This window comes from Arvicola amphibius, chromosome 13, assembly GCF_903992535.2.
Source record: "Arvicola amphibius chromosome 13, mArvAmp1.2, whole genome shotgun sequence".
NCBI lineage: Eukaryota > Metazoa > Chordata > Mammalia > Rodentia > Cricetidae > Arvicola > Arvicola amphibius.
In genome coordinates, this window is record NC_052059.1 from 16,602,147 (window position 1) to 16,627,988 (window position 25,842).

A 25,842-nucleotide genomic window follows, 5' to 3' on the forward strand; every position below is an offset into this window, starting at 1 on the left:
CAGGCTATTGCACTTCCTTTATAGATGGTGTCAAGAAGGTGATTATGGTAGTGAAGCGTTAATAACTGAGATTTCAATTTGAAATGTCCCTAAGATTCTATATGATATTTCATTAGCCTTAAAGTAGAATACACGAGAGATGTTGGCGATTCTGTAATGTTATGCCCAAATCTACTAAGTCCCCCGAAAGCCAACAGGGAGATTGAGTCCCGTATGTAAAAGCAAAGAGCCTCTATTTTATGCAAGTTTGCAAACTCAGTCTCTCCGCATGTCCAACGTATTGGAATAAATGGAGAGCCCCGAGCTCTGTTAGAGTAGTGTTTTTAGAGTAGCAATGGTGGGAGTGAGGGGTTTCTGAGGTTCATAGACTTCGTGATTGGCTGACATTTGTCTAGGGGTGTCCTGGTGAGTGTGCTGGCAGGTGATCCTATCTACAACAGTTGGAATGTTAGGCATTTCCTTTGGATGGTCTGTTCTTGGGTGGTGCTCAGGTAATCTTAGTTTATGGTCCTTCCTGCAACCAGGTATTGCTTCAGGGTAAACTACTGAGACTGAGGCCTCTATTAAACTTATCAACAGCTGAGTCCTACTCTGGCAGGTGATAATGGTTGGAAGTAAAGAACTTCCTTTGGGTGATCTGTCCATATTTAGCTGGCTCCTACAGGTAACAGTTTCCTCTGAGACTCAAACATTCTGTCCTGCCGAGAATCTCCTTAAGGATGAAGGTTAACAATGCAAAATAGCTTCAGGAAGTCCCTGAAACTGACCTCTCTTGCCCAAAGTCAAAGAGCTAAACTTGCAAAGAAGACTCTGAGACCCAGCAGATTACAAGATTCAACAGAAACCAGCTGTGATGGCTTAAATACATATGGCCCTCATAGACACATGTGTTTGCATGCCTGGCCTATCCAGAGTGGTGCTACTAGGAGGTGTAGCCTTATTGGAGGAAGTGTGTCACTGTGGAGGCTGGCTTTGAGGTCTCATAGATGTTAAAGCCAGGCCCAGTGAGACAGTTCACTTCCTGTGTCCAACATCATGTCTGGCTGCATGCCACCCTTCATGATGATAATGGGCTAAACCTCTGAACTGTAAGCCAACCCCAATTAAATGCTTTCCTTTAAAGTGTTGCTGAGGTCATATGGTCTCTTCACAGCAATAGAAACACTAATTAAGGCACCAGCCAAGCTGCCTGAAGAGGTTTACACCAATGGAGGCACATGCTATGGACCTTCTCCAGTCTGTTGATTGCCTGCAGGCTGTGCAGTGCACTGCAGGTCCCCAGCTTCGTGAGCTGTCATTCATGCTGGGTTGGGCCTCCGTGATGCAGCTGTCTTTGAGTTATGTCTGCTCCTCTAAGAAACCACTCACCCATATTCCTGTAAGTAACCTTAATAAAAATAATTGGTTCAGTAGACTGGACTGTGGTGTTGTCTGTATTTTGGTCTGTTGTGGATTCTGAAGGGATTGGTATTGGCTCAGGCCCAAGTTCTCATCAGCACAAAGGAGGTATATTTGTCCCAGTGGGACAAAGGGCATGGAATAAGAGACAAAGACAGGAGATAGAGGACACAGGAGAAGGGGAAGGAAACAAGGGAGTGGGTACAGGAATATTTGGGGGTGGAGTGGGGATATGATTCTGTGTGTCTGGATAGAGAGGATACAAACAGACAGGACCCACAAGCGAATGACAGTTCATTAAGGTAAAGGGGGAAGCCCTGTGTTAGGATGAGCTGTTTAATTTTGGTTGGGCATGTTAATTAGGTGAACTAAAGGGGGCTTTTGATGGTTGGAATTCAATACTTTGGTAACCAGGCCATAATAGTCAGCCTCAGGAGGAGGAAACGACCAACTAAGGGAATAGACCTAGAAGGCTAGCTTTAGGAGTGTAGTTTAGTAAGCAAGAGGAGGAAGGGCAAGGCTGCCAAAGGCATGCTTGCCATGCTCTGCCTGGCTAGAGTAGACACATGTGTTGTGTCCCCCCAGGAAAAGTTTTGTCACACAGCAGTAATATTGTCTATCTAGTTGTTAAGACATCTATATCTCTGTTTCTCTCTCACACACTTCAAATATGCAGATAGACATGAGGTGTTAGAGGTTCAAACAGTTCATAAGATAAACAATGCAAAATGCCAACTTCTGCCTATCAACTTTTAATTACATTTATTTTTAATTTTTTTTTGTTGATTTTATTGAGCTATACATTTTTCTCTGTTCCTCTCCCCTCCCTTTCTATCCTTTCTCATAGTCCCCATGCTCCCAATTTACTCAGGAGAGATTGTCTTTTTCTACTTTCCATGTAGATTAGATCCATGTAGAGATGTGTGTCTCTCTTATAAATTCTAATATCAGTACATAATCACATGTATATATGAGACTATGAGAGTCTAGGCATAATTAGTGACTGAGTCTGAGGCTAAAATCAGAGGGCTAAGGTACCAATGGTGTAGGGTCTGAAAACTGAGACCAGAGAACCATATTTTGTGATGATGTAGAGTGAGAGAAGATGAATACTACAGCCAAAGAGGAGAATCACACACACACACACACACACACACACACACACACAGAGAGAGAGAGAGAGAGAGAGAGAGAGAGAGAGAGAGGAGAGAGAGAGAGAGAGACCTGCCTTCCTCTATATTTTTTGTTCTTTGGTGCTATAACTGAACTAGCTGATGGCCATCTAAAGTAGCAATAGCAACTTTTCTCTCCTCGACTACTAATGCAAATGCTGATCTTTTCTAAATATCTTCATTGAAAGACATATAATCATATGTTTCTAGTCATGCTTTCTCCTTCCTTGTGTTCTCTGTAGTCATTTGAAACCACCCGTCTTTTCCCCATTTCTATACCATGTCACTGAAAGACAGTTTAGAAGGAATCATGCTTTTGGGAACTGTCTTGTTCACTTCCAAGTCTGGAATGTATGAGACACAAAGAAACCTTGGTATGGTGTGTTGAATAAGAATGACCCCCTCGTTGGTGCATATATTTGAATGCGTGGTTCTTAATTGATAGAACTGTTTGGGGGAAAGACCAGGGGGTGTGTCCATGTTGGAGGAGGTGTGTCACTAGGAGCAGGCTTTGAGGTTTCAAAAGGTTTATGTCACTTATGTCAATCACAGTTCCGTATAATAGTTCATCATCCCAGGTAATGAGGGCAGGAACTCAAGCAGAAAAAGAACCTGGAGACAGGAACTGATGCAGAGGACATGGAGGAGCACTACTCACTGGCTTGCTCCTCATGGTTTGCTCAGCCTGCTTTCTTAGAGAATCCAGGACTGCCATCTCAGGGGTGTCACCATAATGGGCTGGGCGCTTCTCCATAAATCACAGGTTTGCCTACAACCTGAGCTTATGGAGGCATTGTTTAAATTGAGGTTCTTTCTTCTCAAGTGACTTTAGCTTATGTGAAGTTGACATAAAATTATCCAACATAACATTCCCAAGTATACGAAACAGCAAATGTATTTGCTTTTATTTTTTTGTATGACTGAGTGAAAGACAGGTGTATGTAGGTATAGTCATGTATGTGCTTCTGTGTCAAGGGCAGAACCAAGACCTGATACCATCCTCTATCACTACATCACTCTCTATTATTTTTTTGAGACAGAATCTCAGACAGAAACTAGGACTTCATTGTGTAAGTTAGACTGGCTGGTCAGTGAGCCCCTGGGATTCATCTCTCTCTGTACTTCCCCAATTCCAGGACTAGAGCTACAAACTTAAACTGCCACACCAGCTTCTTTTCTGAGCTCTAGGGACCCTAGTTCATTTCCCTGTGCTAGTGCAACAAAGGCTTTGCCCACCTAGCCATCTCTAAGCCCCAAAAACTTAATTTGAGGAATAATTGTTAGTTCAAGAACATGGTAAATGTTACAGTTTGAATGCAGTTGGCCCCCATAATCTCATAGGGAAAGGCACTATTAGGAGGTACGGCTTTGTTGAAGGGGATATGGTCATGTTGGAGGAAGTGTGTCATTGTGGGGACAGGCTTTGGGGTTTCTAATGCTCAAGGTACTGTCCAGGGCCTCAGTCAATTTTCTGTGGCCTGCATATCAAGATATAGCCAGTACCATGTCTGCCTGCATGCTGCCATGCTTCCTGCCATGGTGATAATGGACTTAATCTCTGAAACTGTAAGTGAGATACTCCAATTAAATGTTTTCCTTAGGAGTTTCCATGCTTATAGTGTCTCTTCACAGCAATAGAAATCTTATCTAAGACAGAATCTACCTCTTCTGTCTGTTACACTGAGTTCTAAGAATGGTATCAAGTATACAGTAAGCGTTTAAATTAATTCTATGTGAACAACAGTACAGGGACATCCATGGATCACCCTAGGAAAGGGAAATAGATAAGATCTCCTCAGTAAATGGGGGCATGATAGGAGAGGGGATGGGGGATGATAACATGAGGGAACAGGATGGTTAAGTTAGAGGAGGGATAGAGAGGGAGAGCAATGAAAACGACATCTTGATAGAGGGGTTTCATTATAGGGTTAGATAAAGATCTGGTGCTAGGGAAATTCTCAGTAATCCACGATGATGACCCTGGCTAAGACTCCTAACAATAGTGGAGATGGAGCCTGAACTGGCCTTCTCCTGTAACCAGACTGGTGACTTCCCCAATTGTCATGGTGGAACTTTCATCCAGTAACTGACAGAAGCAGATGTAGTGATCCACAGCCAAACACTGGGCCGAGCTCCTGGACTCCAGGTGAAGAGAGAAGAGGGATTATATGATCAAGGGTACGGGTGAGGGGGTGGGAGGGACTGGGGACCATGATGGGGAAAACCACAGAAAAGCTGGCCCGAGCTAGTGGGAGCTCATGGTCTGGACTGACAGCTGAGGAGTCTTCATGGGACAGAACTAGGCGCTCTGAATGTGGGTGACAGTTGTGTGGCTTTTTCTATTTGAGGGAACTCTGGAATGGGGCCAGAATTTATCTCATGTGCAGGAGCTGATGTTTTGGAGCCCACTCCTTATGGTGGGATACATTACTAATTCTTAAGGCAGTGGGGAGGGACTTGGCCCTGCCTCAACTAGATATACCAGGCTTAGTTGACTCCCTATGGGAGGTCTTACTCTCTCTGAGGAGTGGATTGTGGGGGGCAGGGGGAAAGAAGCATGAGGAGAGGAGGGAGGGGGAACTGTGGTTGGTGTGTAAAATGAATTTTAAAAGAAAATAAAAATAAAAGTAAACTTACTAAGAAATGATTGTTACAAATCTATTAAACAAAGCTATGAAATTATAAAAAGTCCAGATAAAAAAGAGATATTTTCAACATAAACAAAAGGTAAGGTTCCATTCCAGCCAAATGGTGATAAAGGGTCCAACTTATACTTGTATTTTCTTAAATAACTAAAATAAGGGAATCAATATGAAAAAAGAGCTTTCAAATGGTGAGCCATAGGTAGCCTATTACACTGGGCACTAAAAACGGCAGAGGCAGTCAAAAGAGCCCTCCAATTCCATCCACTCCATCTTGGAAATGTTTTGATGCCTTCAGGCAAAGAAAGAGAGTAGAGCTGGCACTCTGTGCTCTTACTCAGTAGAGGTTAATAATTGAGGGACTGGAGAAACCAAGCGGGAGCTCCTAGATCTGAGGAGCAGAGAATAACAGAAAGGGTAGCAACCCACAGAAAGGTCCTCCATGCTCCTACTGATGAAGTGTGTGAAGAGTATCCACAATGAGGAAAGAAGCACAGGAAAGGGACAGGGAGTGTTCTAGTCTCACTCAGACTAGAAATAGTTTCTGTTTCCGGAACCCAGAGTTAAAAGTTCCTCATTGGGGGGTGGGGTGGGGACAGGGACACTCAGGTGATACTGGTTTGGTAATGGGTCAATCAACCTATAGAGAAGAGGCAATGCCGGACAAAGCTTCAAAGGCACCACTGAAAGATTAGACCCTTCTCATGTGACTCACAGATTAGAGGTCAAGGAAATATCAGCGAGCACACATGTGCTCGTTTGTGCACAGAGATGAACATCCAGAACCCCACAAAGTGAAATCTACTGTGACTCTAATCTAAAAGATTCCAGGTTTGCAAAGAAGCAGACAACCACTTCCCACTATGAAGAGAAACATCCACTGACTGAAACATTTAGAAGGACAAAGTATTATAGAGTTATTGTAGGCTACCATAATTTCAACTCGTGTTTTAAGGAGGCAAGAAACTATACGCTTGTGAGTGAAAATGTAGGTGACAGAAAGATAGATAGAAAAGACTTGGATTGAAAATCTGAAGTGAAAAGATACATTTAAGGTGTCAAGGTGAGTCTTTCTCTACTTCTCTTGAGTTTCTTTTTCTGCTCTTTTCCCTGTCCCAAGAATAATTTGCTCGAGAAGCCATCTTAAAGCTCATCCGTGAGACACAAAGGGTGGTACTCTGAATTTACAGTCAGTAGCTGGGACACCAGCCAGTGCTCTGTCCTCTACAGTGACTACATCTGTAGTCCCTGGCCATTGCTAATTGTTTGAGGCATCTCCGTTCTTTGGAAGCTTTTTCTCCTTACCTCCCTAAACAATATGATTTCTAAGAAAGATGGTCTTGTGGAGAGCAGAATGTAACCCACCAAATCATTGTTTTCCAAAATATTTTACCAACCATGAGGTAATTTGTTTATGAAAATCTGCCATAGACAATTCTTTATGTAAGGGTATATGCAAACAATATTTTGTGAATGAGTCACATGTAAGTTCAATGAAACACAGGGATTGCCCAGTTCTGCTACTGCTGCACACAAAACTGTTGTTGACTCTCAAATAGCTACAAGGAAAAACTCCACTAGTTGTATGGGAAGAGATAAAGTCATATTTTTATTTGTCTACTTTCTCGGAATACTTTGTATTCTTTCCAAGCAAATGCAATTTGCTCTAATTGGTTTGAATTCAAGTTCATGCTCTCTGCGTTGAAACTTCCTTTGCTAAAAAAGATGTCTGCTCCTTCAAAGTCCACATGCTACTCTAACAAATAACAGAGGCTAACGTTCGAGGATTTGTCTCTAAATGTGAGATCCCAAAGGGACATTGAACTGTATTTGACTTTAAAGTTGTCTTTTTTATAGATACAAATATTTGACATCTGACCCAAAATTGTCCTCTTGAAATATGTCTAAGAGAAAAATAAACATTCATGATTTATGATAGACACACTTATGAAACATGCTTCTGAAGAGAGAACTGGTTTGACGCAGTTTGGCACCAACAATTGAACTTTGAGTATAAAGGATGAGTTTGTCAGTTTTAAAATGGTTTTGCATGGACAAAACAAAGTTTTCTTGTACTTTATAATTAAATATACATAACAGAATGTTTCTTATTCCTCATTAGTAAATGATAAAATTAAAATTGAGTTCAATCTAAGTATTTCAAGACGGTTAAGATTAGACGTAAAAGATTTTACATCTTAATATGATTTTCAAATTAAGGATTTTGTGGCTAAATTCTATTAATTAATGACTTAAGCTTAGAGAATGGCTGATAATTGACCTCTGTTTCACTCAGGCAAATTACATTCTTCAGATTTAACTAGCCATCTGGCATGAAAATTATAAAATACACCCAAATGAGCAAAAAATAAAATTTAAACAGAGCACCAAGCAAAGCCTGTCTGACAGAACTGCTTTCCAAGCAAGTTGACTAACACTTACAGAACAGTTAGAAGAAGCCACATGCCGTTCACAAGCCAAAAGCACATTGCTTCAAATGTTTTTAAACACAGAAATGACATGGATATGTTTCCTGCCACCAAGATCATTAGAACCTATTAAAAAAGATTTATTAATAAATGTAAACATTTTAAAGTATACCGTACAAATGTTATATGTACAAGCTGTTTTTGAAAAATTTTACATAAATTGATGCATATTATCTCCCAAATCCTATGGGCCAAGATCAGAAATATCAGAGGCAGGTTTTGATGAAGACAAGAAATGTAGTAATAAAAACAAATTTTCATAGATAGAAAATGCAGTAAGGAGAGGAAAGAATAAAATGTTTACAGATTTCAGTTTTAACTAGGACTCCTCATGTAAGTAGCCATGTGAACTAAGCAAATGCTAAAATATGCCGTAAGTGGTTTATTTTCTATAGTTGTGAACAGAGACTGTATTAGCCATGCATAAGGCTACTATAGGCCTTAGACAGTCAGTTATAGTAAACCAAGTATTTTGTACCATATTTACCTCCTTCCTCAACATGAATTGTTTTTGTTTTTAACAGATCTCATAACAGTGACCCTACAATAACAGTGGCTCAAAAACTCATGAAATTATTTTCTGACATATGATAAGCCCTTGTTAGAAAGTCCAAAGTTGGTGTGGTAGTCCCATGATGTCACAAAACATGCAAACTCCTCTGTGCTTCTGCTCACCATTTTTGGTGTACTGCCGCTATACTCAAAGTAGACACTTGGTCCAGGACAGATGATGGAATTCCAGCCAACTTTCAATCCAAATAACAGAGTGAAAAATATAAGAAGGTTAAAATGAATTTTTCCCTAAACTCACTATGATTTGTGCTCCTAATGGCTCAATATGACTAAAGACTTGGTTCTCTATGTGGTGGTACTGGAAGTGATGAGGACCTCTAAGAGGTGGAGCCTAGGGGAGCAGAAAGAATGAGAGATCAGAGTTTTGGGGCAGAGTGCTGTGAAAATGTCTTCCAGATACGACAAAACCATTGACCACAGAACCAACTGCTTCTCTGGCTGCAGGCTCCAGCTTGGGCTGTCACAACTACATCATGTGAGGGGTGGGGGTGGGGGGACTTGGACGGCTTCACTTCTCAGTGAGGGGCTGAGGGAAGCTAATGGGTGCCAGGGGAGGAGGACTGATTTTCTTCTGCGGGGCAACCACTCTTCTGCTGTCCCTCGTCCAATAAATAACCACCTACGTATGCATATGGAAGCAACCATGATTGAACTCAATGTATGGGAGGAAGGACATAAAAGTGAACAAAAGCTTTGTTGGGAAGCAGCATTTTATTCCAAACAGGGCAGTAGTAGAGCGTAATAAAGTTCTAAGATGCCCCAAATTCAAGATATAGATGTAGGGCATTGTCAAAGAAACATTTTTTTCAAATAGCTGGAGTCTCGTGGAAGATAAGTTGTTGTAGGCGCATCGTTGGGAAGGCTCATGAGTCCCCAGCCTCCCTTCTCTGGCTGCTCCTGGTTCAGTATATAACACATACGTGTTCCTGCCTGTGCTGCCAGCTACACACCATGATGGGACGTAACTGAAAACTGCAGGTGCCCTTGCTTGAATCCCCAACACTGAGTCAAACCTTTCCTCTTCCCTAGTTGTCCGTGTCAAATATTTCATTGTTGTAATAAAAATCTAATGCAGTCCTTTTAAAGAATCTTTCCAGAATTCTTTGGCAACACATTAATTCTCGTGTGTCTAAAGTGGATGTTGACAATAGCCCAAAACCGCTTGGAAATTTCCCGTCTTTTAAAGCTGGTTTAGTTAATGTGATGGTTTGAATGAGATTTTCCCTGAAAGCCTTGGGCATTTGAACAGTCTGTCCACAGTAGGCAGTTTTGGGGTGCTTTTGAGGTATGGCCTTGACGGACTACATGTGCCTCGGTGGCAGTCACTGAGGTTCTAAAAACCACGTGCTATTTCCCCTTAGGTCTCTATTTCCTGTTTAAGTTTCAAGATGTGAGCTCTCAGCTCCCCAGTCCAGACTCCATGGCTATAGCCTTCATGAAGTCCAGGCATGGAGGCTGGACTTAAACCTTCACAAAGGGTGAGAAGGTGTTTCCCCCAGAAGCAACACAGCCACCATAAGAAGCTTGCCGGCAGGGGGAGAAGTGTCCAGGTTCCGTTGGGTTTACGTTATCAGATGATACTTTTTAATCTACGGAGACAGTCTGGTTTACGTTATCGGATGATACATTCCAATCTACTGTGACAGTTAAGAGAAGGTGCTGATGTCCAGGACTCTGCATGGGTAGTGACAATGAACTGATTTCAGGGACTAAGTAATTTCGATGAGGGTTGTCAGCTGTTGATTAGCCTGCTACAATTTCTTGTGTGGGCAAAACACCAACTCTTTTGATTGAATATGTTTTGATTGAAAGAGTTAAGTAGTAGGGAATTGTTTGAGTTATTTTATAGATGAGTGATAAATTACATCTGTAATGCCAGTAACTAAGTCTGGTACCAGTGAAAGTCTGCTATAGTTCAGTCTTTTTTTTTTTTTTTCACCAGAAGGAGCAAGGACCAAGCCTGGACCTTATACAGAAAGGAGGAATGAGGACCCCAGTTAGAGACCCTCTACAGCTTATCTTCTGGATTGCAAATGCCCAAGCAACACACTAGATCCGTGCCCCCCCCCCCAATGCCACGCACTGGCCCCTGGTCTTATATCCAACGGAATTTTTGTTAGACGAGTCGGTTGCTCAGGGAAGGGCAAGGTGAGGACAGGATTCCAGGGATCAATGCAAAACTTCCAACCCTAAGTGGGGGCTGAGGGACGGTGACCACTGAGCAAGGGGAGCGAAGCACATGGGGCCAGAGGGATAGGTGAGGGAGTCTGAGTCTAGCTCGAATAGCACAAGCGCTTGTATGTATAGCTATAGGCTTTGCAGCTGGGACACGTGTGCGTCACATCCTTGACGTCATTGATGAGGCAGGGGATCAAGCGGCAGCCCGGGGGTCATATGCAGCAGAGGAAGCCCAGCATGCAATTCACTAAGCCAATCTCGTAGGAGATGTTGGTGATGACTGCCTGCTGGCAGTGGGGCACACTGTACAGGTGCACCCTCAAAGATCTCTCCCTGTAGCACTGCCACCTTGGTGGCTGCTCCTGATAAAACCAAGACTGTGACCGTGCGGCCCCCAGGGCCACAATAGGGCCCTGCTGGGTAGGGTCTTGGTAAATAACAGCCCACAGGTGGGTGAGGGCCTGGAGGAGGGTAGAAACCCACAGGCACGTAGGTGCTCTCTGAATTCATGTGAGGGGGCACAAAACCAGGCTGAGTCACTGGATGACCGGTGGAAGAGCAACGGCAGCCCAGGGCAGAGCCATGCCTGGTGGTGGCTGCATCACTGCTGGGGGTGGGTGAGGCCCGGGGTAGGTGTGGCTTGACTTCCCCCCCCCCCAATAGTGGTGCTGTAGGGTCTCCAGGATAAGGAGGGGGTGGCTCTTTAGACATGTTTGCTGCTGATCCTCCTGGACCTCAGATTCCTGGTGCGCAGAGAGTGAAAGCAGGTGAGAGCAGTTCAGCTACTGGCTGAGGCAGAGATCCAGGCATTCTCAATCCCTACAGAGCCAATTCCCCTGCTTAAAGGAGTACAAAAGGAGTCAGCTATGGGTTGATTTCTGGCACTGGATTGTTCCCTTCTGTTTTGATCGGAATCCAGGAGCCCGAGGCTGGAGGAACACAGAGACCGGCAGGTGTCAGGCCGGGTGCACCCAGGAGCCCCTCTATAGTGGGCTCTCAGTCCAGATTTATAAGCTGAGGTCCTTTCCTACTCATTAAGAGTGAAATCCAGGAGACTTTGTCTAGTAGGGCTACATTCTTGTAACTTTATAAAGGTTATCTCAACATCAGTGAATTTCGTTCTCACAGTTTTGTATCCAAAATGGTATGTGCTAGAATTATTTAGATGCCAGCAATGTTTATATTCTATACACATATTCAGCCTCCTGCAAAAAACATCCAAGGCATAGATAATACAAATGGGCAGCTCCCTGAGATGTCAGCTATCGATTTCAAATCTCAAGACTCACTGGTTGTGAAATCCTCTTCAACAAACTATTCCCTTTCTTTCATTAACATAGAGATTTTGAGAATTACACCAGAAGTATTGTGACATCTTCAGCATAATAGAAAATCCTAGATTCTAGTTTTCAAAATTATTGATCAAATTTTGTGACCTTGAGATGGTATTTTACTACCAGTTCTTTGTTCATGAATGAGTTTATTTGCTGCATGCCTGAGATACTCCAGCCACTGTTTGGTATTACACAGAAGAGAAGAAAAACCTTTCTGCCTCTTTCACTCTTAGCCGAGACAAAAAAAAAAAAAAAAAAAAAAAAAAAAAAAAAAAAAAAAAAAAAAAAAAAAGACATTTAAGGACTACAGCATCGTTCTGTGAGAACTGCCAAGAATAAAAACACAGAAATGAAATATGGCACTTTAACTGTATTTCAGACCAAAAGGACCTAAGGGGCATTTATAGAACATTCCAACTAAAAGCAGCAGAATATGTGTCTTTCACAAATATTCATGGAACAGTTTCCAAGAAAGATCATATGCAAGACTGCAAAACCAGTTTTAACAGACATCAAATGACTCAAATCATATCAATTATTTTCTTTCATCACGATGGTCCGAAATCGTAAATCCCAAGAGTAATTTTGGAAGATTCACAAATATATGGAGCTCAAGCACAATACTGAACAAGCTACTGATGAATAGAGAAACCAAAGGAGAACCGTGTACACACCTCCTCAGTCTCTGCAGGTCACATGCGATACCCCAGTAATCATGTCAGAGCTCAGTGTCACATCTGCCCTTTCTTAATGTTAACAATTATTTTATTATTCTTTTAAAAATCAAAATATAATGACATCTTTTCTTCCTTTTCTCACTCCAACCCCTCACATACATGCCATCTCTCTTTGAAATTATGGTTTATTTTTTATAGTTATTACTGGTATGTATATCTCAATCCATTTAGTATTACTTCTATGTATGTAATTTCAGGGCTGACCAATTGGTATAGAATAACTAGCTATGGGACTTATTTCAGGGAAGACTATTTCTCCTGCTCTCAGCATTCCTTAGTTGCGTGTCGTTCTCTGTTTAGGGATGGGGCCCTATGAGATCCTCGCTTTCCATGTTATCATGTCTACTGACGTTGTACTTTTTTGGGGCTACCATATAGTTGAGGGATCACGGGTGAAGCTCCCCTTTCAATTTTAGGAGACACGATTTCACAACAGCTTCTCCTGGTCATCTGGCTCTTACCTCTCTTCTTCTGACTGCGTTATAAACATCTATTCTGCTGCCCACAGATAAATGTAGTTCTCACTCATCAAAGAAACATCTGTTTACAAAAGAAGATCGTTACAGAAAACTACAAAGGTTCGGAATTCAGAGAAGAAATCATTCTTCTTTCAGTCATCTATAAACAGCTACAGTGTAGTTAGGAGAAATCCTTCACATATTGAATACATGTCTGACTTTGTTCTGGCTCCAGGTCATTTAGACATTGCTTTCTCCAGTACCCTTTTCTGCCCTAACAGAGGTTTATAGTCCTTATTCTGGAAGTTGCTTTTCTCAGTGACTTCTTCATTCCTTAATAGAATACTAGGGTATAGATGGAGCTTTGAGAAGTAATCTAATCTGCCGTCACTTTGATTTATTTCATAATTCTAGGATTACAAGATATTTCTTCTTTGACGTAGCCATTTAGAATGTTTGCCATTATAAAACACTGAAGAGTACATTGTACCAAACAATGATGTCCTTAATACAGACAGCAACCAGATGACCTAATGTGTCTTTCAGTTTCTAACTTCTATGATATATTACAGTATGGCATCCCTTTGTATAATAGTCCTTTATGTGAAGAAATGAACATATCATCTAATTCTTTATTCCTTTTGCTTTTCAACCACAATATAGCCTCTGATTAAGCGGAACATTAAAATTAGAAAGCAGATGAACATCTTTCAATGTGCTCTGAAATCTTCTGTTCACAAGGTAGAATGCAAAACTGATGAACTCTGAATTTATAACTAACTATCTGAAGTTTTATTGTGTAGATAAACTTATTGACCAAGAACATATGTCCTTCCTCTTCTATGTTGCATCTATTTATCTTCTCCATAATTCACCTAATTTATGAATTGGATAAAAAATCAGCTCTAAAATGATGCAATCATCTGATGTCATTTCAATTAATCAGCTCCTCTTGCAACTCTTGCAATACATAAATAAGGTACTCCTTTTGCTTTCTAAATTACTAGGGTTTAAATTATACATAATGCTTTATGTCTTCAAATGTATTCTTAATTTTAATTACAACAGCATAATTAGAAACACAATATAACTTGACCAGTTTGGGTGGCTATTTCTTGCTCGTGGTTATTAAAATTTTTCAAGTAGTTGAAGGAATTATTATGTGAGTATGTATGTGTTTTTAATGCATGTGTGTGGCCATGTATATGTGCATCTGTACACACACAGAGGCCAGAGGAGGACACAGTATGTCCTGTGTACCACTCTCCATCTTATTTCTTTGAGATCAAGGGTCTTGCTAACCTTCCATCTTCACAATCTTCAGTAGACAAGCTGGCTGACAAGTCACAGTAATGCTCCTGTCTCTGCCTTCTCTATGCCTTGACTTTTACTTGGTACTGGGGGGGTCTCAATTCAAGTTTTCCTACTTTCACAACGAACTTTAGTACCCACTGAGCAAAATTCCCTTCAAATCAATAAGTTTTCAATTCATTTTTTAAAACTGCACTCACTCTCTTAGGTAGTTGTTCTGTGTACTAACAAAGAAAAAATTCCATTTATTATTAAATAATATGACAGATCTTTGTAGAGATTCCATTTGTTTTCTAAGCACCTCATAAGACAAATGCTTATCATAAAATCTAGTCCCCAGAACAGTCCCTGACAGATGGTGGTATGGTTTGATATACAGCCATGAGCATTATTTTATTGGATGGCATCCATCAAAATCATAAAAGAATGGCTATGTATCACAGATTATTAAAATCCTAAAATGTGTGTTAATGAACTTTAGTTCGGGGAACATTTTTTAGGATCACAGAACACTGAGATGGGGGAGTGCAGCGATTCCGTTTGTGACTTTTATAGTCTTTGAGCAATAGAGTTCTCAGCAGGTGACTGACGCAGAGCAGCAACTCACAAAGGTGAATTGGCACCTGCAGGTCTCATTTCCCTCAGCTTCTCCATCATTCATTCTTATCTTTGCTCTTGCCTTCACCCTCAAATTTACTAAATGATGTACAATTAGAAATGTACCTCGATTTTTACATTTCTGACAGGGGACCCTCAATGACTATAGTGATGCCTGTATCACAGCTCCCTCATGGAAGTCCTGCACCTTCCTTATCCTCCTAAATCTGTACTGGGATCCTCTTCCTCACTTCCACCTTGTAGCTGTTTGCTCTCTCTTTTTCTTATGCCTTCCTGGCCCTCTAACTTCCTTATATGATGCTGGGCCTTATATGACCCTTTCTCTTTTCTTCCTCAGAGATTTTATTAAAGCTTCATTATCTATCTTACTCAGATGGCTTGATCAGTACAGCTCAATCGATGGCCAAAGACTGACACACTAGATCTTCAAATTCTCTGATATAGTAACAACTTCTGCCACTGCAAAAACAAATGATCCTAAACATCACTTATATCTAAACTTTCTCTGCATGACACTCCCCAAAGTCTCTTATATATTTACCATGATCTCCTCTTAAGAAATCATCTAAGACTGCTGTATAAAGCTACAGAGTCCCGCTGCAGACCCGGCTAGAGAATTGAGCCAGCCACGCGCGACTGGCCCTGGCTGAGGAGGGGATGTGTGCTCCTCGCCACCCAGTCCCGGAGACAATCAGTCGCAGTGGGGCATCGAGTCAAGCTGGAACTCGTTTATTTTCTTACAACATGCAACTTATAAAGCAAAACCCCATGAATCCTACAAGTGGGAGGGAAATTAGCCAATCACATCAGCAGTCACATCTGCATGAACCACGGCTTCTATAGCCCCTAACTGGGATCACGCGGGCATCAGGCGCCTTATGTCCTCTTACCCCATCTCTAACTCCAATCATATTCTCATAAATCAGTCAGATCTCCTCCCACCTTGCTCCCCTTCAGCACCATCTTGGCTGTGAGTATTCTTCACGGGCTTTACAACATCACCTTTTTTTTAATTTCACACCTTTTTTAACTGTCACGTTCAGGGACAGTCCACACCTATTTGGCCCGGCCCTAGCTTCTGACCTATTCTCCTCATCTCTCCCCAACTCTAAACTCTAACAGTGTGTAGATGATGTTCTACTTTGCAGCCTGTCATTACAAATTAGTCAAACTAACACCTGCTCTCCTAAATTTCTTACCTAGCCAGTATATAGAATCTCACCTTCCTAGGTTCAAGTGTCCACCCCTCAGGTTACCTACTTGTGTCTAGCAATTACCCCAACCCACAAAGCCATTAACTTAAATAGGAAGCACCTAATCCAGTTTCTTGCAGTCCCCTCTACCAAGGAGGGGATTTTTATCATTTCTAGGAATAGCTGGCTTCTTGCAATCCTGAATCCTATCTTTTTCTCTCCTTGCTTGTCCCTTATACAAAGCAGACTCTCCACACAAGCCCCTCCTCCATCTCATTACTAAGCCCTTCCAGAGGCCCCAATAGGCTCCAGATCTTCATCTCCCAGACCTAACTGGTCCTTTCTCCCTCTACATAACAGAAAAGAGGGCTATGTCTTTGGGTTCCTAGGTCATCTCTTGAGACCTTCCTTTGTACCTGTAGTATACCTGTCAAAGAAACTAGACCTTACCATTCAGGGATGGGAGCCCTGCATCTGTACTTTAACAGCTGCCAGACTCCTTATCCATGAATCAAAGGAACTAACCTTTGGGTCACCTACCACTGTTTTCTCCCACCACAACCTGTCCCATCTCTTAATTTATTAAGGCTTACAAGCTCTACCTTCTTCCTGAGTTCTTTCTTTCCAAGTGGCACTAGTGGGAGATGCCACACTGACTTTCTAATCTTGCCCACCCCTCAACATCTCAAATCTTCTCCCTCAACCTAATACTGAATATTCCCCATCTTATTCCTGCATTGAAACCCTAGAGGAACTACTGCCCCACCCTCACACATACAGGAGGGCATATTGCCTCCGGCCACCTATACCTGGTACACAGATAGCAGCTCCTTTTTACATGAGGGGGCCTGTAAAGTGGGCATAGTGCTAGACACTGGGGTTGAAGCATGCAAACTCCCCGCCCATACTAATGACCAGCAGGCTGAAGTAATAGCTCTCACCTGTGCCTTCCAATTAGTATAGAAACAATCCCTAAATGTTTACACAGACTCCAAATATACCTTTCATATCCTCTTGTTCCATTTGCCATCTGGAAAGAGTGTGGGCTCTTAAAACAAAAGGAGGATCCATAACTAACTCAGGCCAAACTATGGCCATGCTAAAAGCCTCCCATCTACCCAAAACTATAGGAATTACTCACTGGAGGTCTCAACTGACCGACAGCTCCATCATCTCTGAGGGATATAACTGAGCTAACCAGGCAGCTAGCACAGCACCCTCCAATACCCAGACTCACCTCACTCACCTCAGGGAATCCACACACTATAACCCATACCCTCACAGTCACCCCTCCCCAACACTCAACAAATTCTCTCCTATTTACACTAGCTATTTCATCCTAATAGTCAGGCTCTGTCTCATTTTGTCAAGGCTCACCGCCAGCCCACTCCTGAGGGCTTACAGTTCTTAAAATCTATCACTGCTTCTTGTAAAATCTGTCAAAAGTCAGATCCCAATTTTAAATATTGTAGCCCCCTTTTCCTACCTACCAGGCCAGGGGCCCCCTTCTGGGGACTAACTGGCAACTTGATTTTACTCACTTACCCACAGTCAGATTGGTTAACTATCTCCTGGTCTTAGTAGATACGCTCTCAGGATGGGTAGAAGAGATTCTGACCTCTAACAAGAGGTCCCAGACAGTTTCTGACCTCCTTATCAGGGAGATTATTTCCTGATTGGAGATTCCTGCCTCTCTCCAGTCTGACAATGGCCCTGAATCCCCCCCCCCCAAGTTTCCCAAACCTTATCTAAAGCTCTCAACATCCCCATATTTTCATATTCCATCCCAGAGCTCAGGAAAGATAGAACGAATTGACCACTCCTTAAAAAAATGCTCTTGTTAAATTGTCACAGGAAAAGCCACCTTGACTGGGTATAACCATTGCCACTGGCTCTTTTCTGGCTCCGGGCTCTCTCCAAATGACCCCTTTCCATCTTGCCCTTAGAACTCATGTATGGGCAGCAGGTTCTATCCCACGGTCTGTCATCTGAACTGTCTCCCTGATAATGATCTGTCTCCCCGATCGTCTCCTCACACCATTGCTGTATCACCTATTTCCTCTTGTGGAACTTTACTGAGCACTCTCTACTTGGACAATGTGCAAACCCCTCTCCTCTCCAATCAGCATCAGGGATCAGGTTCTTCTGTCTCTTCCAGACCAACACTCCTTACCCCTAAATGGCAGGGCCCCTTTAAGTAAATTCTTGTAACCCCACAGCTGCTCAGCTTGAGGGCCTCCCTCACTGGATTCACCTGTCTCACCTCAAACCCTTTACTCCCCCATTTCAGAAAAATCTCTCTTCATACTCAGCGACTCAAACAGGGCCCTGTTCCCTTAAGATCCAGAGGACACAGAGATCAACTGCTTTGTCTCCAATTCCAGAGGGATGGAGTCTCACTCCACAACCGTACTCAGCTCTACTGGATCGGGAACCCTGTGTGTTTCCCCTCCTGATCCTTCTCCTCGCTCTCCTATCTCCACCAAACAAACTCTGCTCCATTAATCTTCCTTCTGTGTCTCCAATGACATATTCAAATTCCTAACTAACTACTCATATGTTGTTACAGGGGCCACCATTAACTGCAGAGCTGGAGGCACAAAGACTACCAGAGATGCCGGGTGGTAAGGAACACTCCAGAGACATTCACAGACTCAAAGGGAGACTCACAAAACAAATTTTAAAATAACAGGTTTATTATTGACTACCCTGATCCAGCAGCCACCAGTGTCTCCTGGACAGTAAGATGATACCATGGTGACGAAAAAGGTACAGGTACCTTAAAGTTTGTTTCAGGTGAGAATTAAAAAGTTTAATTGGTTATTTTTCTCTCACTTGCTATGTGACTACCTATAACTTGAATAACCAATACATTTCTATTAAGCTATTTACCCAACTCTAGCAGAGTATTACACTATATACTCCACCACTCAGGATTTTAAAGTCCCTTTGGTCGTTTCTTAATATGTCTAAAAACTTATCTCTTTTATAAACTTAAAAATTCTTACAAGCTCCAGGGAGCTGAGTTGGACCCACCTGAACAGATCAGATTCACTCAAGTACCATTCAACTTTCTCCTGGTCTTCGGACCCCCTTCCCTCCTCTTGGGACACTTGGGGAACCCCTCTCCATCTTGGGACCCTCCTCCCTCAATTATTAGTACCTAAGGAAAAATTTCCTTTTTTAATATTTATTTATTTATCATATATACAATATTCTGTCTGTGTTTATGCCTGCAGGCCAGAAGAGGGCACCATACCCCACCACAGATGGTTGTCAGCCACCATGTGATTGCTGGGAATTGAACTCAGGACCTTTGGAAGAGCAGGCAATGCTCTTAACCTCTGAGCCATCTCTCCAGCCCCTAAGGAAAAATTTCTAAACTTCATCTTCTGCCTCACCAGCATCTTGCTAGGTCCAAGCTGTCAGCCAGATGATTTCACAGAGCTCAGACAATGGGAAGACACAGCCACCTCAAGACAAGCCCCCAGAGATGAACGACTCCCACCAAGTCAGCTTGAAGCAGTTGTGAGAGACTCCCCCATTCCCGTCCACCTGTTACCCTTAACCCCTTACTTTTTATGATAAACAAAAGGGTAAAAGGTCATTTCCATCGCATTCAGGGGCCCACAGCTGTCAGCATTCAGGCAAAATGCTTAATCATCCTAGATTCTAGCTAGCATTTCCAGGGTCCTGTGACCACGTATGTGCCATCAGCATTTAGGCAAACTGCCTAGTCACCCTAGGGCCTTACGCCTTATGTAAGCTACAGACATGATCAACGTGATCACATAATCTGTTCAGAGAATGGCACGGCTACATAAGCCCCTATACGCATGTGCTGAACTACCTTTAAAAAGCAGATATGCCCATTCCACACTCTCTTTTTCACCACGTTCCCTTTAGCAGGCCTGTGCACTCCTTTTTCCCTTTGTCTTTATTAATAAAAACTCCTAAAGTGGGTTTCATTGTTTATCTTGTGGTCTGTTCTTGTGCACGGTACTATCAGTAGATATAAGCTCACGTTTTTAAATTTTCTTTGGTTGTCTTCTAAGTATGGACTTAGAAGCGCTTCTCATTCGTGCTAAAATCATTTCTATCCAATCTATATGAACAGTTCTCTGGATAGATAGGAAAAGTGTTGATGCCTTTAACCCAGAATCTTATCTTTGAGTCCCTAAACTTTTGCTATGGACTCAAAGGCGTGAGTCTACTGTTTTTTCTACAATGTGGATTTCAGTACAGTTTACAGAGGGGTGATACTAATATAACTTTCTTCTCTTTATATAAACTTAAATATTCTTGTAAGCTTCAGAGAGTCATGAGAGTTAGATATACCTGTCACAGGTCAAATGGACTCAAGATAAGTACTCCTGTCAATCAACAGCCTAAGTTCCCCACCTGCCTATTCCTGAGGGTAGGATCTCTCCCCCTTCCCTTGGTCTTGGAACTATTCTTCTCCTGCAACTACCAGCACCCATGGGCTTGGAAGTTTCAAGTGTACAGGATAACTATTTCCCTCTGTGATCCTTAATTTTATCTTATGTCCCAGAAGGTTTGCAATCAGCTGAAGACTACAAATAGCCTCCAACATGCCCGCCCCAGGTGTTCTTTGAAAGCTGTATCCTCAGCTACTCCGAAGTGGCCTACACTTTACTCCCCACAGGTGGTCTCAGAGAAATGGGCAGTAAGAGAAAATGACCTTCCCAAGGCTGTACTTCTTTCCCTTCCCATCTTTTGACCATTATTCCAGCCTTCCTGCTTTCCCACAACCAAGCCCTAATTTCAGCAGAAGTAGTTAAGAAGACGTTATGTTACCCCTTAGCATCAACCAAAGGTTGGAATGTTAGATCTCAAAGAAACCTGGGACAAGTCTCACCAGTACTTAGGGCTCCTCCCAGCACTTCTTACCCCACACCCTACCCTAAACCTCTCCAATTCCAGGCTTGGCTTCTCTTCTCTTCCTCCAGACTTCGATCTCTGTATAACTCAGCCATTTTAGCTACACATTCTGTTGGTCGCCTGCCCACTCTCAGACACTTGGCCCATGACTCCTTTCTTGGTTCATTCGCCCCTCTTCTCTTCCTCTTCCCCTCCCCCTCCCCCCTGCTCCAATAGCTCTAGTCAGTCAGCTGGCCATGTTCAGTCTGAATCCTTCTGGAGGCCTCCGGCTGTTCTCTCCCTCATATTTACTATGAACCCTTTCCCTCAATCATACGGTGGCGGGGTCATCATCCTTGTCAATCAGTATTAAAATATTATCTCTCGCTAAGCATGGTAAAAATGCCCTAGTGCCCATTTTCAGTATCTATTAGGCAAATTTGATAGCTAATAGCTTAAGAACGATGGCATTTATCCAATTCAAATGATTAAACAGCATTAAAATAATGTTTGTTGACACAGTGTCTCTAATGTTAACATTAAAACCTAGTTAGATGACAAAGGGACCCCGGTAAAAGCACAAAGACCTGAAGCATTACAGAAGTCCATGAAAGCCATACCCCAAGAGTTCCAAAATGTCCTAACAAACTTCCCACTTCATCCATGGAGAGCAAACAGAGCATTTTAGCAAGGTGTGATCTGTTGCCACTGGCCTCTGAGGCTGGCTTTTACCATTTACCCCACCCTGGTTTCCTGAGGAAATACTGCCAACGTGAACTGTCCGAATGCTATCTGGCCCTAGCAGAAGGTGGGAGGCCTTGCAGAGATGGCAAGCGCTCTTTGTGTAATCACTAGTCATGTTGTTATTACACAGAGTTGCCATCTCTGTTACAACCCTTTCTTCTTCTTCTCTATTCAGAAACAGAACATTTTCTTTTAATTTGCTTATCCCAAAAGCAGCACTGGGGCCAGAAATCTGGGAACATTTTCACAGTCTTTGAAAGCTTTCAGGCTGCCACTTAGCCTCTGGGTATTTTACCACCCCCATCCAATAAAGCCTGTCCTGCTTCTCAGCATCGAACTCCATGGCTAGCACAAGGCCTAGTGTTTATTTTCCCTCCCTTGAAGCCTACGACCCATCTCAGAAATATTAAAGAGATAAGAGGCCATATGAAAGCTCTCAAGACACTTTACATTTGGAGCAAACAATGGACTATTTACTTGGCTTATCTTAGGATGGGTGTTCCCTCAGTTCATTAGGGAAGGGCTAGGGTAGAGGAAATTTACACAAGGGACTCTAGGGCCTCCCAAATCTCCTAGGAAGTAGCTAGACCTTTGGGGTACCAGCCTTGTGACCTCAGCCAGGCCTGCCAGGCTCCAAACAGAAGATAATGTCTCACATAAATCCTTTATCTTCTTGTTGAAGCTGAGTATTTTATAACTGAAACTAGAGTTATGTACACAGGTTGAGTATTGTTGAGATTCTCTATCATTCAGGTATGAAAATAACTGAAGACTACTCAGTGAAAAAAAAGAGCTTATTAGTCAGGAGCTGGCTACAGTACGGTGATCAGCCTCTGTCAATGGCTTTTCTCAGTGACTCAGGGAATTAAAAAAACTACAGTGATAAAAAAGGAGGCCTTTGGATACGTGCCCTGACTGCAAGGTTTTGGGAAGGGTAATGTAGACATGGGCCAATTAGAAGCAGAACACCCCTATAATTAGTTTGAAGATCACATTTGGTTTCTGCACTTTATCTTGAGTTAAAAGCACAGGCAAAAATTAAGGAAGCTGATGGCTATTGAGCAAGACCTGAAGGAGGCTAGCTGCCCCAGAGGCTGCTGTTCAGCTTCCTGGCATGGTTGTGGTCTAGTTTTTTTGGGTCAAAGTTCTATTTATGATGTGGTCATGCTGCCTTTCATGTGGGTTTCATCCCCAATTTTACATCACTCTAAGATGAAATAGTATCTAGGAAACTTAGGAGAAGAAAGCAACCCTACAATTGCACCTAGATATTAACTCTAGAACCATTTGTATTTTAAAGGGAAACCTATGCATTCTACCCCATGTCATGCTCTTGAAGGAAATTTTAGAAAATAACATAAAAGTGTTTCACTCAGGAAAACTGGTTGATTAGGAGCTAGAGACAAAAACTGCACCAGTGATGTGTGTTTCTGTTGATCCAGTTTCAAATGGTGTTATAAAAGGCTAAATTGTTTGATAAGCACTATTTCAAACAGTTACTGAAAAATAAACAGTCCCTTAGAGTGGACACGCAGAAGACTGATAGGATTAGCTGAGCAGGACTTACAGCCATTGTGAAGACAGTGAAACAAGTAGATACAGCAATGGGCTTCTAAACCAAGCCCAGGGACCCAGGGACGGTTACACTGCAGACAGGAGAAAGGGGATTCTGGGATGTCTCCCACACTTCTGATCCAGAGGTGATATAGACAGGGACGGTGTTAGCTGAGTTTGATTATAAAAGAGGAGGAACACCCAGAAGAGTCATTGCAGGAGAACAGAAAGCTTAGCTCTGAAAACCCAAACAGTAGATACAACTACAGATACAGATAGCAGAGTCACCAATCCAAACGCTCTTTGAATAAGGCATTAAACAAACAAATAAGTGCAGTTTCTGTGAGTGCTGTGGTAGAGCTTACACTATTGCAGAAGGGTTGGAAATGCAGAAGTAACGCAGAGGACACAAACAATGTATGGAGCAGAGGAAATTATCTGGTCCCTAGGGTTCTATCCCTGGAAGAATACTGGTAAAAACAGTAGGATGGCAAGAAGTGCTGTGTCTTCTTCACATTAGGTCACCCCTTAGCATGTTCTAGTTTTTGGCTAGTTGGATAGTGACCAAACAGATGAACAGCCATGCAAATAGCCTAAAGCCAAGGGACTTTAAGAACATCTACATAGACAACTGACAAAAGCTGGGCATGGGAGAGGTGGCCTTCCTCAGGTAAGAACACAATAATTGGTTGTACAGTATCAAACCATCAGCCCTGAGGACATATATACAAGTCACTTTATATGGACAGGAATATATCTGTATATACATGTATGAATACAATAAAAAAGTCATGAAGAAATAGGACATGAATTTGGAAAAAGACTTGGGAGAGATTTAAGGGAGGACTTGGGGGAAGAAAGGGAAGAAGGGAGAAATATTGTAACTAAATTGCAATCTTAAAATTTAAAAACAATATAACTGAATCATGGTAAATTTACACTATATGTTGCTGGCTTCTTGAGCCTTCTTAATCCCCAGGGAAAGGTGAGTGGGTTATCCATTCCTGAAGCCACACGAAGCAGGACAATCATACTCGACAAGGAGTCGAGTCAAGCAGGAACTCAGTTCATTACTGTGAGCATCAGCTTATACAGCTGAAGTGACATGGTGTGATGTGGGGGTACCTCCAGCCAATGAGAGACAGCCAAACCCACCCTCTGCCTATAGCGGCATCTACCTAATTTTTTCTGTCTCTTCATCACTCAAACTTGAGCTAGGCTTTTTTCTGTCGTATAGTCCTCCAGGTACAGGCCCTGAGATAATTTTGGCCCAACATATGTAAATGAGAAAGGACCATAAGCTATGTTATATTTTCAAAGCAATATCGCTGTGGAATTTTTCATTCAGATTCAAGAGGGACAGAATTTTGTACCCACTCCTTCTTCATCAGAGTGACTCAAACCTCGATTTAGGTTCACTGCAGAATGCTAAAAGGTTTAGCCACAGTGCCTTGTTTTAGAACATCCTTAGACTAATAAAGAAATATTTCTCAGGCAATGTCTCCATGACTCTCTTTAGAAACACTGAAAGAAAGCAAACAATCATTGATTGTCTCCTATGGGCAAAATTCTATGTTGTTGAAACTTAACTTGGGAAGTTTACTTAACCTTTACAGTATTCTGAGATGTAAGCTTAGTGGAATCATAATTGTTCTACATGCAAAGGTATTACAATTTATGTTTTCATGATTCTTCAAGCTGCTAATAATAGCGTAACCCTTTCTAGGATTTTCCATCTGAGATAGATAGATAGATAGATAGATAGATAGATAGATAGATAGATAGATAATAGATAGATAGATAGATAGATAGATAGATAGATAGATAGATAGATAGATAGATAGATACAGGGGGCATCAGACAGCTGTGCTTCTGAGTTTTAATTATTTCCCTCTGAATTTGATACTTGGTCCACAGAATCACATTTATTTTTTTTCATGAAGAGTGAAACAGCCTGGAATTATTAAAATAGTGCTAATTGTTCTTGGGGTTAACATGTTCAGAAATTTGACTAATTATCCTTTTCAATTTAGTTTATTTGCTCATCCACAGAATTCTTGAAGTAGTTATTTTCTCCATCTGTAAAACAGTAAGGGCTAAAGGCACTGGCTACCAGGTGATGTACCAGACAAGATCACAGCTCTCAGGAATTTTGCTTCAGGTGCCAGCTTGCACAGTTTCCTGCAGCAAGTAAGAGACAGGTTTCCCTGCTTAGGGTTTTCTATGCCCACACCACAAAAAGCATGAGGCTTCCAGGGTCTCCACTCTTCCTGGATCTACCTGGACCTTCTGGGAGCCACTCTCCAGGCCACCGGCCTCCTACAGCAGGTCGACACACAGCTCCTAGGGATTTCGCCCCAGAAGTCCCACGGTGTCTTGCTGCCTGTGAAAAACCAGGGACCCCCATGTTAAGGAGCAGCTTTGCACCTCAGAAAATTTCTATGCAACTCATAAGGGAACACAGGCATCTCAACCACAAATTAGGCCTCTTGTGAACACTTTATAGGCCTACACTGAAAGGGAAGAGAGATGGAGAAAGACAGACAAAAAGGGAGAGGAA

The 25,842-nt window shown here is 42.3% G+C and overlaps 1 pseudogene; it reads right to left on the reverse strand.

Moving 5' to 3' along the window:
• Window positions 1-10,547: 10,547 nt before the first annotated feature.
• On the reverse strand, window positions 10,548-11,163 carry LOC119800308 (annotated as a pseudogene).
• Between the last annotated feature and the right edge of the window lie 14,679 nt (window positions 11,164-25,842).